This window comes from Camarhynchus parvulus, unplaced genomic scaffold (genome assembly GCF_901933205.1).
Source record: "Camarhynchus parvulus unplaced genomic scaffold, STF_HiC, whole genome shotgun sequence".
NCBI classification, from domain to species: domain Eukaryota; kingdom Metazoa; phylum Chordata; class Aves; order Passeriformes; family Thraupidae; genus Camarhynchus; species Camarhynchus parvulus.
In genome coordinates, this window is record NW_022148864.1 from 43,798 (window position 1) to 58,512 (window position 14,715).

Consider the following 14,715-nt stretch of genomic DNA (forward strand, 5'->3'; position numbering starts at 1 on the left):
ACCCGTGACATCACCGAGCAAACCTGTGACGTCACCAAGCCAACACGTGACGTCATCAAACCTGCCTGTGACGTCATCAAGCCATCCTGTGTCGCCATTGGACCAGGCTGTGATGTCATTGCCGCTGTCTCTGACGTCACCGACCCCACCTGTGACGTCATCAGAGCCGCTGACATCATCAAAGGGACCGATGACGTCACCAATGGCGCCGATGACGTCACAGAGTACAGCGGTGACGTCATCGAGGGCGTGGCCGCCGCCCAGGACAGCGCCGACGCGACTGGGGAGGGCGATGACGTCATGGAGCCCGGCGATGACGTCACTGGGGGCGTGTCCCGGACCGCAGGAGGCCCCGCCCCCTTTGGGAGCCCAGGGCTGACCTTTGACCCCCCAGTGACCTTTGACCCCGGGGTGCCCCTGCGGTTGCTGCAGGTGACCTTGGCTGAGCCCGCTGTGACCTTTGACCCCGCGCTGACCCCGGCAGGCCCCGCCCCTTTCCGGCCCCGCCCCCTCCTGCTGCGCGCCCCCCTCTTCACCCCAAGCCCCGCCCACCTCCGCATCTACCAATCCCTGAGCTCCCCGCCGGCCATGAACCACGCCCTCCAACTTCCGGTGCAAGCCACGCCCACTTCCCCTGCCACACAGCAACAACCAGCCCAAGCCCCGCCCACTTCTGCCACAACGACGACACAACTTCCGGCCCAAGCCCCGCCCACTTCCGGCTCGGACCACCTCACCCTCCGCCCGCTGGGCGGTGCTGTGGGCGGGGCCGGAAGTGACGTCATCGAAACCGGAAGTGGCGGCGGGGAGGGCGGGGCTGGGCCAGGGGAGGCCGGGGCGGGGCCTGATGACGTCATGAAGGGCAACGATGACGTCATGGAGGCGAGCGATGACGTCACGGGGCGTGTCTTCGACCTGCTGAGCCGCGCCCGGCAGCAGCTCGGGAGGATCGACCGCGGGCTGAGCCGGGTCAGGGAAATTCGGGAAATTCGGGAAATTCCGGGGAAATTCGGGGGAAATTTTGGGAAATTTTTGGGAAATTTGGGAAATTTTGGGGAAATGGGGAAATTTTGGGGAAAATTTTTTGGGAAATTTGGGAAAATTTGGAAAATTGGGGAAATTTTGGGAAAATTTTTGGGCAAATTTGGGAAAATCTGGGAAATTTTGGGGAAAATTGTGGGAAATTTTTAGGGGAAAATTTGGGGAAATTTGGGAAAATGTTGGGAAATTTTGGAAAATTGGGGAAATTTTGGGAAATTTGGGAAATTTTGGGGAAATTTTGGGGAAATGGGGAAATTTTGGGACAAATTTTTTGGGAAATTTTGGGACAAATTTGGGGAAATTTTGGGAAAATTTTGAGAATTTTGGGAAAATTTGGAAAATTGGGGAAATTTTGGGAAAATTTTGGGAAAACTTTTGGACAAATTTGGGAAAATCTGGGAAATTTTGGGGAAAATTGTGGGAAATTTTTAGGGGAAAATTTGGGGAAATTTGGGAAATTTTGGACCAAATTTGGGAAAATGTTGGGAAATTTTGGAAAATTGGGGAAATTTTGGGAAATTTTTGGGAAATTTGGGAAATTTTGGGGAAAATTTGGGAAAATGGGGAAATTTTGGGACAAATTTTTTGGGAAATTTTGGGACAAATTTGGGAAAATTTTGGGAATTTTGGGAAAATTTGGAAAATTGGGGAAATTTTGGGAAATTTTTGGGAAATTTGGGAAATTTTGGGGAAAATTTGGGAAAATGGGGAAATTTTGGGACAAATTTGGGGAAATTTTGGGAAAATTTGGGGAAATTTTGGGAAAATTTTGGGAATTTTGGGAAAATTTGGAAAATTGGGGAAATTTTGGGAAAATTTTGGGAAAACTTTTGGACAAATTTGGGAAAATCTGGGAAATTTTGGGGAAAATTGTGGGAAATTTTTAGGGGAAAATTTGGGAAAATTTGGGAAATTTTGGACCAAATTTGGGAAAATGTTGGGAAATTTTGGAAAATTGGGGAAATTTTGGGAAATTTTTGGGGAAATTTGGGAAATTTTGGGGAAAATTTGGGGAAATTTTGGGAAAATTTTGGGAATTTTGGGAAAATTTGGAAAATTGGGGAAATTTTGGGAAAATTTTGGGAAAACTTGAAGGACAAATTTGGGAAAATCTGGGAAATTTTGGGGAAAATTGTGGGAAAATTTTGGGAAATTTTTAGGGGAAATTTGGGAAATTTTGGGAAAATTTGGGGAAATAATTTGGAAAATTTGGGGAAAATTTTGGGAAAATTTGGGAAAATGTTGGGAAATTTTGGAAAATCGGGGGAATTTTGGGGCAAATTTGGGAAATTTGGGGAAATTGGGGGAATTTTGGGAATTTTTGGGAAAATTGGGGAAATTTGGGGAAAATTTGGGGGAATTTTGTTAAAATTTGGGAATTTTTGGGAAATGTTGAATTTTGGGGAACCTTGGGAGATTTTGGGGAATCTTTTTTGGGATTTTGGGGGGAATTTTTGGGAAATTTGAATTTGGGGGAAGAATTTTGGGAATTTGGAGGAATTTTTGGGGAGATTTGGGGAATTTTTGGTGGAATTGGGGAAATTTTCTGGGATTTTGGGGGAATTTTTGGGCTTTTTTGGGGGAATTGTTTTGGATTTTAAGGGTTTCTTTAAAAATTGTGGAAAATTTGGGATTTTTGGGGAGATTTTGGGGGAATTTTGGGGAATTTTTGGGGAATTTTCCGGAGCTTTGGAGGAAAATTTGGGGGAATTTTGGGGAAGTTTGGGAATTTTTGGAATTTTGGGGAATAATTTTCCGAACTTGGAGGAAATTTTCCCGAGATTTGGGGGATTTTGATGGAATTTTGGGGGAATTTTGAGAAAACTTGGGAACTTGGATGGAAATTTTGAATTTGGGGGAATTTTGGGACAATTTTGAGCGGTTTTAGGGGAATTTTTGGGAGAATTTTTTGGGCAATTTGGGGGATTTTGGGGAATAATTGTTGGGATTTTGGGGAATTTTTTGGGATTTTGAGGATTTTTTTTAAAAAATTGTGGAAAATTTGGGGGAATTTTTTGGAAATTTGTGCGAATTTGGGTGGAAATTTGGGATTTTGGGGGAATTTTTGGGAATATTTTGGAGCTTTGGAGGAAATTTTGGGGGAGTTTGGGCAAAATTGGGGAAATTTTGGGGAAAACTTGGGGGAGTTTTGGGGAATTTTGGGGGAATTTGGATTTTGGGGAATAAATTTTTGGGGATTTTGGGGGAATTTGAAGGAATTTTTTGGGATTTTGAGGATTTTTTTTAAATTGTGGAGAATTCAGGGGAATTTGGGTGGAAATTTGGGATTTTTGGCGATAATTTTTGTGGAATTTGGGGAAATTTTTTGGTGGCATTTTGGGAGAAATTCAGGAGATTTTGGTGGAATTTTTTGGAATTTTGGGAGAATTTGGGGGGAATTTCGGGAATTTTGGAATTTTGGGGAAATTTGGGCAAATTTTAAAGCGATTTTTGAGAATTTTGGGGGAATTTTGGGGCATTTTGGGAGGAATTTGGGGGGAATTTGGAGAGAATTTTGGGGGAATTTTGCCCCATTTTGGGGGGAAATTTGGGGGAATTTTTGGAAGATTTTTTGGGGGGGAATTTGGATGGAATTTTGGGGGAATTTTTGGGTTTTTTGTGTTTTCCAGGCGGGGTCAGAGGAGCCCGAGGAGCCCCCGGGAGAGCCCCAGGTGAGAATTGGGGAATTTTGGGGAAATTTGGGGAATTTTGGGAGAATTTGGGGAAAATTTTGGGAAATTGGGAGAAATTTTGGGGAAATTTTGGGGAACGTTGGGGAATTTTGGGGAATTTGGAATTTTTGGGAATTTTGGGGAATGTTGGAGGAAATTTTTAGGGAATTCTGGGGAATTTTGAGGGAATGTGTGAATTTTGGAATTTTGGGGAAATTTTGAGGAAATTTTGGGAGAATTTGTGGAATTTAGAATTTTGGGGAAGGTTTGGGGGAGTCAGGGAATTTTGGGAGAATTTTTTGGGAATTTTTTGGGAATTTTGGGGCATTTTGAGGAAATTTTGGGTGAATTGGTAGAATTTGGAATTTGGGGAAATTTTTAAGGGAATTTTTGGTAAATTTATGGAATTTGCAATTTCTGGGAATTTTGGAGAAATTGGAGGGAATTTGGGGACGTTTTGGGTGAATTTATGGAATTTGGAATTTTGGGGAATTTTGGGTGAATTTTGGGGAAAATGTTGGAGAATTTTGAGGGAATTTGGGGGAAATTTTGAGGAATTTTGGGGGAATTTTAAAGGAATTTGGGGAACTTTGGGAGAATTTGGGGGGAATTTGGGGGCAATTTTGGAATTTTTGGGAATTTGGGGAGAGTTTTGGGGAAATTTGGGGGGAGTTTTGGGGAAATTTCAGGGAGTTTGGGGGAATTTTGAGGGAATTTGTGGAATTTGGAATTCTGGGCAAATTTGGGGATTTTTTTGAGAATTTTTTGAGAATTCTGGGGGAATTTGTGGAGGATTTTTTTTATTTTTGGGAATTTTGGGGAATTTCAGTGGGGATTTTGGGAATTTTGGCTGGAATGTAATTTTGGGTGGAATTTTGGGAGTTTTGTGTGGAAATTTTGGGGTTTCGGGGCCATTTTTGGGGATGTTTGGGTGAATATTTTTAGGTTTTAGCTGGAATTTTAATTTTTTTAATGGTTTGGGTGGAATTTTTGGCACCTGGGGTGAATTTTTAGGGGTTTTCAGCGACTTTTGAGGAGTTTTGGGGGATATTTGGGAGTTTTAGGGTGGAAGTTTTGGGTGGATTTTTGAGGTTTTTTTGGTGGAAATTTGGGGATTTTGGGGTGGAAATTTGGGGATTTTTGGCTGAATTTTTGGGGAGTTTTGGGTGGGATTTGGGCTCATTTCAGGCTTTGCTGTTTCACAGGAATTTTGGGGATTTTTGGGGTGAATTTTTGGGGATTTTGGGTGAATTTTTGAGATTTTTTTGGTTTTTGGGTGAATTTTTGGGGATTTTTGGGTGGAATTTTTGGGGTTTTTTTGGGTGAATTTTTGGGTGAATTTTGGGGGATTTTGGGTGGGATTTGGGCTCGTTTCAGGCTTTGCTGTTTCACAGAATTTTGGGGATTTTTTTGGGGATTTTTGGGGCTCTGAGGGTTCCCCTGAGCCCCCAAATTTCCCCAAATTTCCCCAAATTTCCCCAAATTTGCCCCGATCGTTCCCAGGGCTCGCCCCGGATCAAGCACGTGTGCAGGAGAGCCCCTCCCCCCGAGCCCGGCACCGCCCCCGACGGTGAGGCCCCCAAAATTCACCCCAAAAACCCCAAAATTCACCCCAAAAACCCCAAAATACCCAAAAATCCACCCCAAAAACCCCAACATTCACCCCAAAACCTGAAAAATTCACCCCAAAAACCCCAAAATTCACCCCAAAACCCCCAAAACCCCTAAAAATCCACCCCAAAAATCCCAAAACACCCCAAAAATCCTAAAAATCCACCCCAAAACCCCCAAAACCCCCAAAAATTCACCCCAGAAACCCCAAAATTCACCCCAAAAACCCCAAAAACCCCTAAAAATTCACCCCAAAAACCCCAAAAATCCACCCCAGAAACCCCAAAATCCACCCCTAAAACCCCCCAAGGCCCCCCAAAATTCACCCTTAAAATCCCAGAATCCACCCCAAAACCCCAAAATTCCCAAAAATTCCCAAAAATCCAGCCCAAAAATTCACCCCAAAAACCCCAAAATCAGCTTTGGGACCCCAAAATCCACCCCAAAACCCCAAAATTCCCCCAAAATTCCCAAAAAAAATCCCCAAAGTTCACCCCAAAAACCCCAAAATCAGCTTTGGGACCCCAAAATCCACCCCAAAAATTCACCCAAAAACCCCAAAATTCACCCCCAAAACGCCCAAAATTCACCCCAAAATCAGCTTTGAGACCCCAAAAATCCCTCCCAAAAAGTCTAAAAATTCACCTCAAAATCCACCCCAAAAATCCACTCCTAAAACCCCAAAAACCCCAAAAATTCACCCTTAAAACCCCTGAAAATCCGCCTGTAAAACCCCAAAAATCCACCCCAAAATCCCAAAAATTCACCCTTAAAACCCCAAAATCAGCTTTGGGACCCCTGAAACTCCCAAAAGCCCAAAAATTGTCCCCAAAACCCCTCAAAATCCGCTTTGGAAACCCAAAAATCCCCAGATCCACCCCTAGAACCCCAAAAACCCCAAAAATCCTCTTTGGGACCGCAAATTAATCCCTTAAACGCCAAATTCCCCCTTAAAAACCCCAAAATCCCCGAATTCACCCCAACTTAACTCCTTAAATCCCAAATTAACCCCTTCGACCCCAAAATCCCCCAAATTCACCCCTGAAACCCCAAATTCACCCCGAAATCTGCAAAATCCCCCAAATTCACCCCAAATTCACCCCAAAATCCCCCAAATTCACCCTAAAAACCCCAAACTCCCCCAAATTCACCCCAAATTAACCCCTCAAACCCCAAAATCCCCCAAATTCACCCTAAAAACCCCAAACTCCCCCAAATTCACCCCAAATTCACCCCTTAAACTCCAAATTCACCCTAAAAAAATCCCAAATTCACCCCAAATTCACCCCCAAAATCCCCCAAATTCCCCCTAAAAACCCCAAAATGCCCCAAATTCACCCCAAATTCCCCCTAAAAACCCCAAAATGCCCCAAATTCACCCCAAATTCCCCCTAAAAACCCCAAAATGCCCCAAATTCACCCCAAATTCCAACCCCCAAAAATCCCCCAAATTCCCCCCCAACAACCCCAAACTCCCCCAAATTCCCCCTAAAAACCCCAAACTCCCCCCAAATTCCCCCCAAAAACCCCAAAATGCCCCCAAATTCACCCCAAAATTCCCCTAAAACCCCCAAAATGCCCCAAATTCACCCCCAAAATCCCCCAAATTCCCCCTAAAAACCCCAAAATGCCCCAAATTCACCCCAAATGAACCCCTTAAATCCCAAATTCACCCTAAAAACCCCAAAATGCCCCAAATTCACCCTAAAACCCCCAAAATCCCCCCAAATTCCCCCTAAAACCCCCAAAATGCCCCAAATTCACCCCAAATTCCCCCTAAAAACCCCAAAATGCCCCAAATTCACCCCAAATTCACCCCAAAATGCCCCAAATTCCCCTAAAAACCCCAAAATGCCCCAAATTCACCCTAAAAACCCCAAACTCCCCCAAATTCACCCCAAATTCACCCCAAATTTCCCCTAAAAACCCCAAAATGCCCCAAATTCACCCCAATTTTTTTTCCCTCCGCAGCCTCGGAGCCGCCGGGGGGCGCTCGTCCCCAAACGGCCCCGCCCCGGCCCCGCCCCCTGCGAGCCCCGCCCCCGGGCAGGCCCGCCCCCCGCGCTGCGGGCCCCGCCCCCCGCCCGCCCCCGGGGCCCGCGGGGTCGCGCTGCGGGCGCTGCCGGGGCTGCAGGCGGGGCCAGGACTGCGGGCACTGCCCCAACTGCCGCGACAAACCCAAATTCGGGGGGCCCAACACCAAAAAACAGTGCTGCGTGTGAGTGCCGCAGTGGGGGGAAAATGGGGAAAAAATTGGGGAAAAATCGGGGAAAAATTGGGGAAAAATCGGGGGGAAAATGGGGGAGATACGGGGGAAAAATGGGGAAAAATTGGGGTAAATATGGTAAAAAAATGGGGAAAAATTAGAATAAATATGGTAAAAAAATGGGAGAAATTTGAGTAAATACCATAAAAAATTCGGGGGAAAAGGGGAGAAAGTTGGGAAAAAAATTGGGAAGGATCAGGTGAAAACTGGGGAAAGATTGGTGGAAATTTGGGGGAAATATGTGAAAAAATAGAAAAATAGGAAGAAATGTAGGGTAAATATGGTAAAGAAATGGGGAAAATTGGGAGAAAAATAGGGGAAAATGTGGGGAAAAATTTGGGGAAAATTGGGGAAAAAATTGGGGAAAATGGGGGAAAAATGGGGGAAAAATTGGGGTAAATATGGTAAAAAAAAGGGAAAAATTGGGGAAAAATCGGGGAAAAAATGGGGAAAAATTGGGGTAAATACGGTAAAAAAATGGGGGAAAATTGGAATAATTACGGTAAAAAAATGGGAAACATTGGGGTAAATACAGGAAAAATAGAGGGAAATAGAGGAAAAAATTGGGAGGAATTGGGGGAAAGCTTGGAAAAAACTGGGGAAGTATTGGGAGAAAATTGGGAAAAATTTAGGGTAAATACGGTAAAAGATGGGAGAAATTTAGGGTAATTATGGGGAAAAGTTGGGAAAAAGTGGAGGAAATTTGGACTACATGTGATAAAAAATTGGGCAAAAAATGGGGGAGTTTGAGGGAAATTTGGGAGAAGTCCGGGGGAAAAAATGGGGAAAAGTTGGGGTAATTACGGTAAAAAAATTGGGGGAAAATTGGAATAACTACAGTAAAAAAACTGGGGAAAGTTAGGGTAAAAGCATTTAAAAATTGGGGGAAAATGAGGAGAAAGTTGGGAAAAAAATTGGGAAGGATCAGGTGAAAACTGGGGAAAGATTGGTGGAAATTTGGGGAAAATCTGTGAAAAAATGGGCAAAATAGGGAGAAATTTAGGGTAAATATGGTAAAGAAATGGGGAAAATGTGGGGAAAATTTGGAGAAAAATTGGGGAAAAATTTGGGGGGAATTTGGGGTTAGAAATGGGGAATTTGGGCAAAGCTGCAGGAGGTGCTGGGGCTGCAGGGGGATTTGGGGGAAAAATTGGGGGGAAAATGGGGAAATATGGGGAAAAAATTGGAATAAGTATGGTAAAAATGGGGAAAAATTGGGTAAATTGAGGGAAAAATAAGGGGAAATATAGGAAAAATTGGGAAGAATTGGGGGAAAGTTTGGGAAAACTTGGGAGAAATATGGTAAAAAATTTGGGGTAAATATGGTAAAAAATGGGAGAAATTTAGGGTAATTATGGTAAAAAATGGGGAAAAAGTGGGGGAAATTTGGGCTAAATATGATCAAAAATTGGGAGAAATTGGGGAAAAATTGGGGTAAATATGTTAAAAAAATGGGAAAATTTAGAGTAAAGGCATTTTAAAATTGGGGGAAAATGAGGAGAAAGTTGGGAAAAAATTGGGAAAGATTGGTGGGAATTTGGGGAAAATATGGGAAAAAATGGGGGAAATAGGGAAAAAAATTGGGGAAAATTTGGAGAAAAGTTGGGGAAAATACGGTGAAAAATTGGGAGAATTTAGGAGAAAATTGGGGAAAAGAATGGGGGGAAATTTGGGGTTAGAAACGGGGAATTTGGGCAAAGCAGCAGGAGGTGCTGGGGCTGCAGGGGGATTTGGGGGAAAAATTGGGGGAAAATGGGGGAAAATGGGGGAAATATGGGGAAAAATTGGAATAAGTATGGTAAAAAATGGGGAAAAATTGGAGTAAGTATGGTAAAAAAATGGGGAAAATTTGGGTAAATAGAGGAAAAAGTCAGGGGAAATATAGGAAAAATTGGGAAGGATTAGGGGAAAGTTTGGGAGAAATATGGTAAAAAATTTGGGGTAAATAGGGTAAAAAATGGGAGAAATTTAGGGTAATTATGGTAAAAATTGGGGAGAAATGAGGGGAATACAGGAAAAAGTGTGGGAAATTTGGGCTAAATATGATCAAAAATTGGGGAGAAATGGGGAAAAAATTGGGCAAAAAAATGGGGGAGTTTGAGGGAAATTTGGGAGAAATCCAGGAAAAAATTTGGGGAAAATGTGGAAAAAAATGGGGAAAAGTTGGGGTAAATACGGTAAAAATTGGGGAAAAATTGGGGTAAATATGGTAGAAAGAATGGGAAAATTTTGGGTAAATACAGGAAAAAGTAAAGGGAAACATAGGAAATAAATGGGAAGAATTAGGGGAAAGTTTGGGAAAATTTGGGTGAAATACAGTAAAAAATGGGAGAAATTTTGGGTAATTATGGGGGAAAATGGGGACAATTTGGGGAAAAATTTGGGGGAAATATGGTGAAAAATTGGGAAAATTTGGGAAAGAAATTGGGGATAGTTGGGAAAAATTGGGAGAAAGTTGGGGGAAATTAGGGCAGAAATTGGGGGGAATTTATGGTAAATAGGGCAAAATATTGGGAGAAAATCAGGAAAAGTTTGGGGTAAGTACGGTAAAAAATTGGGAGAATTTAGGGAGAAACTGGGGAAAAGTTGGGGGAAAATTGGAAAAATATTGGGAAAAATTTGGGGGAAAATTGGGAAAAATTTGGGGGAAATTGGGGGAAAAGTGGGGGAAATTTGGTAAAAAATTGGGAAGGAATTGGAGTAAAAAAATTGGGAAAAAATGGGGAAAATGTAGAGAAAAGTTGGGGCAAAAAAGGGAGAAATTAGAGAAAAAAATTTGGGGTGAATTGTGGGAAACTTGGGAAAAACTTTGGGGAAAATTTGGAGAAAATTTGGGAAAAAAATTGGGGGACATTTGGGGGAAATTTGGGAAAAAAATGTGGAGAAATTTGGGGGGAATTTGGGGAAAATTGGGGGAAATTTGGGAGAAGTTTGGGGGGGATTTGGAGGAAATTTGGACAAAATTTTGGGGGGAATTTGAAGGGAATTTGGGAATTTTTTTGGGGAATTTTTTGGGGAATTTCTTGGGGAATTTTTTGGGGAATTTTTTGGGAATTTTTTGGGAATTTTTGACTCCTCCCTTCCCCCCCCAGGCTCCGACGCTGCGACAAAATCGAGGCTCGAAAACTGGAACGGCTCGGGAGGAGAGGTGGGGTAAACTGGGATAAACTGGGATGGACTGGGATGGACTGGGAGGGACTGGGAGGAACTGGGAGGGGATTGAGATCAAAATGGCAGGGACTGGTTTATACTGGGATAAACTGGGACAAGCTGGGAGGGAACTGGGAGAGACTGGGATCGTACTGGGATCAAACTGGGTTGGACTGGGAGGCACTGGGATGGACTGGTTTCTACTGGGGTAAACTGGGAGGGGACTGGAGTCATACTGGGAGTTACTGGGAGAGCAGTGGAAGCATGCTGGGATCATACTGGGACCACTGGGAGTTCACTTGGATGTTACTGGGAGGGACTGGGATGGACTGGGAGGGACTGGGAGGGGATTGGGAGTGGTAAAAAGGGGATTTGGGGTTACTGGTTTGTACTGGGAGGGACTGGGAGGGACTGGGAGGGGACTGGGATGGACTGGAATGAACTGGGAGTTACTGGGAGGGGACTGGAATTATACTGGGAATTACTGGGAGCACTGGGAGCGACTGGGAGGACATTGGGATCATACTGGGATGAACTGGTAGGGACTGGGATGAACTGGGATAAACTGGGAGGGACTGGGAGGGGATTGAGATCAAAATGGGAGGGACTGGGATGGACTGGTTTATAGTGGGATAAACTGGGAGGGGCTGGGATGGAACTGGGATCAAAATGGGAGGGACTGGGACAAACTGGGACAAACTGGGAGGGGATTGGGACAGACTGGGATGAACTGGGAGGGAACTGGGATCTTATTGGGATCACACTGGGATCGAACTGGGAGTTACTGGGATGGACTGGGAGGGATTGAGATGGAACTGGGAGGGACTGGGGCAAACTGGGATGGACTGGGAGTTACTGGGAGGGAACTGGAATTATGCTGGGAGTTAGTGGGAGCACTGGGAGTTACTGGGAGGACATTGGGGTCATACTGGGAGCACTGGGACCATAGTGGGATCACGTTTTGATTATACTGGGAGTTACTGGGATCAAACTGGGAGGGACTGGAGTCAAATCTGGGCGTCCCAAATGTCCCCGAATCCCCTTTGGGACCCCTCCCCCAGCTGTGGCCCCGCCCTCTCCCGCCGTGGCCACGCCCCCTCCCAGATGTGGCACTGCCCCCTCCCTGGTCTGGCCCCGCCCTCTCCGCCGTGGCCACGCCTCCTCCCAGATGTGGCCACGCCCCCTCCCTGGTCTGGCCCCGCCCCCTCCCAGGTGTAGCCCCGCCCTTCCCAGGTGTGGCCCCGCCCCCTCCCAGGTGTGGCCCCGCCCCTCCCAGGTCTGGCCCCGCCCCCTCCCAGGTGTAGCCCCGCCCCCTCCCCCCCGGCCACGTGGGCCCCGCGCGGGGACAGAGGGACAGAGGGACAGGTACGGGGGTGGGGGGGGGGAAGGGATTTGGGCACTTTTGGGGACATTTGGGGGGTTTGGGGACATTTGGGGGGTGGGCGAGGGGATTTGGGCACATTTGGGGGCATTTTGGGGACATTCCGGGGCGATTTGGGGACGAGTTTTGGCCGGGGAAGGGGATTTAGGAGAGGTGGGGGAGGGGATTTGGGCACATTTGGGGGGGGAGGGGATTTGGGGACATTTTGGGGGGGATTGGGGACATTTGGGGGTGGAGGAGGGGATTTGGGGACATTTCCGTGGGATTTGGGGACATCCGGGCACATTTTGGGGAGGATTTAGGGACATTTGGGGTGTGGGGGGAGGGGATTTGGGCACATTGCCGGCAGATCTGGGGACAATCGAGGGGATTTGGGGACATTTGGGGACATTTTGGGGATGGGTGAGGGGATTTAGGAACATTTGGGGACAGTAGGGATGGTGGGGGAGGGGATTTGGGGACATTTTTGGGGGATTTGGGCACATCTGGGGGAATTTGGGGACATTTTGGGGACGGGCGAGGGGATTTAGGAACATTTGGAGACCGTGGGGAGGGTGGGGGAGGGGATTTGGGGACATTTTTGGGGGATTTTGGGGGATTTGGGGACATTTTGAGGGAATTTGGGGACATTTTGGGGACGGGCGAGGGGATTTAGGGACATCTTTAGGAAATTTGTGACATTTTTGGGGGGATTTGGGAGCATCTGGGGCCATTTTGGGGTGAAATTTCAGCGAAGTTGGAAGAATTTCGGGGAATGTTTTTTCATTTTGGTGAATTTTGGGTGAATTTTGGTGAATTTGGGGTGAATTTGGGGAGAATTGGGGACATTTGGGGAATTTTGGGGCGGGATTTTGGAACATTTTGGGGATTTGGGGTGGATTTTTGGATTTTTGGTGATTTTGGCGAATTTAGGTGGATTTTGGGGAATTTTGGGTGAATTTTGGTGAATTTTGGGTGAATTTTGGTGGATTTTGTGTCAATTTCTGGTGATTTTTGCTCATTTTGGGTGAATTTTGAGTGGATATTTTGGCTAATTTCGGGTTAGTTCTGGGTGATTTTAGTTAATTTTTGTTAATTTTTGTTAATTTTTGTTAATTTTTGTTAATTTTTGTTAATTTTAGTTAATTTTTGTTAATTTTCGTTACTTTGGGGTTAGCTTGAGGTCAATTTTGGGGGAATTTTTGAGGATTTTAGGGGAATTTTCAGGGATTTTCGTTGAATTTTGAATGAATATTTTTGGATTTTGCTTCCTTTTGGTTCCTTTTAATTAATTCCAATTAATTCATTCCCGTTAATTGTTGCTAATTTCGGGCGGTTTTAGGTAATTTCTGTTGATTTGGAGTTAATTTTAAATGAATTTCGGGTTAATTTGGGGTTAATTTTGAGCGGATATTTTTGGATTTTGGTTCATTTTAATTACCTTTAATTAAACATTCATTAATTCTTAATTTCGCGGTAATTTCGGGTTAATTTTGGGTGAATTTCGGGTGAATTTTCGGGGATTTTGGGGGGAATTTTTGGGGATTTTTGCTTCATTTTGTTGATTTTAGGCGGCTCTTTTAATTTAATTAATTAATTGCCGTTAATTACCGTTAATTACGAGTGGTTTTATTTAAGTTCAGGTGGATTTTCAGGAATTTCGAGTGAATTTTGCGTGGACTTTTCGGGAATTTCGTTTAATTTGTGTTCATTTTAGTCAACTTTAATTAACTGTAGTTAATTAGTTTCGTTAATTATCGTTAATTTGAAATTCATTTCGGGTATTTGTGGTTATTTTCTGTAATTTTCCGGTAATTTCGGCTGAATTTTGGGGGATTTTGGGCAGAATTTTCGGGGTTTTGGTTCATTTCGCGTGGCTGTTTTAACCATAATTAATTAATGTTGTTAATTAGCGTTAATTTGGGATTAACTTCAGGTGAATTTCAGTGAATTTTGGTTCGTTTTGGGTGAATTTTGGGTGAATTTTTGAGGATTTCGGGCGGAATTTTCGCGGATTTTGGTTCATTTCACGTGTCTGGTTGAACTGTGGTTAATGAATTGTCGCTAATTAGCGTTAATTTCAAATTAATTTCGGGTATTTGTGGTTATTTTCGGTTATTTTGCGGTAATTTCGGGTGAATTTTGGGGGATTTTGGGTGGAATTTTCGGAATTTTTGGTCCATTTCACGTGTCAGGTTGAACTGCCGTTAATGAATTGTCGTTAATTGTCGTTAATTAGCGTTAATTAGCGTTAATTGCCCCCGCAGGTCGCGGCCCCGCCCCCCGCTGGGACTCGGGCTCCGAGAGCGGCGACAGCGGCGGGGGAGGGGCGGGGCCGGGCGGGGAAATGGGCGGGGCCAGCGAGGGAGGGGGCGGGGAAATGGGCGGGGACGGAGCCGCCCCTCCCCCCGCGCTGCGGAGAGCGCTGAGGCCCCCCGGCCCGAGAGCCCGGACAGACGGACGCGGGCGGACAGCGATGGTGAGAGGGGGACAGACGGACACTGGGGACATTGGGGGGGACAGACGGACATTGGGGACATTGGGGGGGGGACAGATGAGACGGACATTGGGGATACTGGGGGTACAGACGACAGACGGACATTGGGGGGGGACAG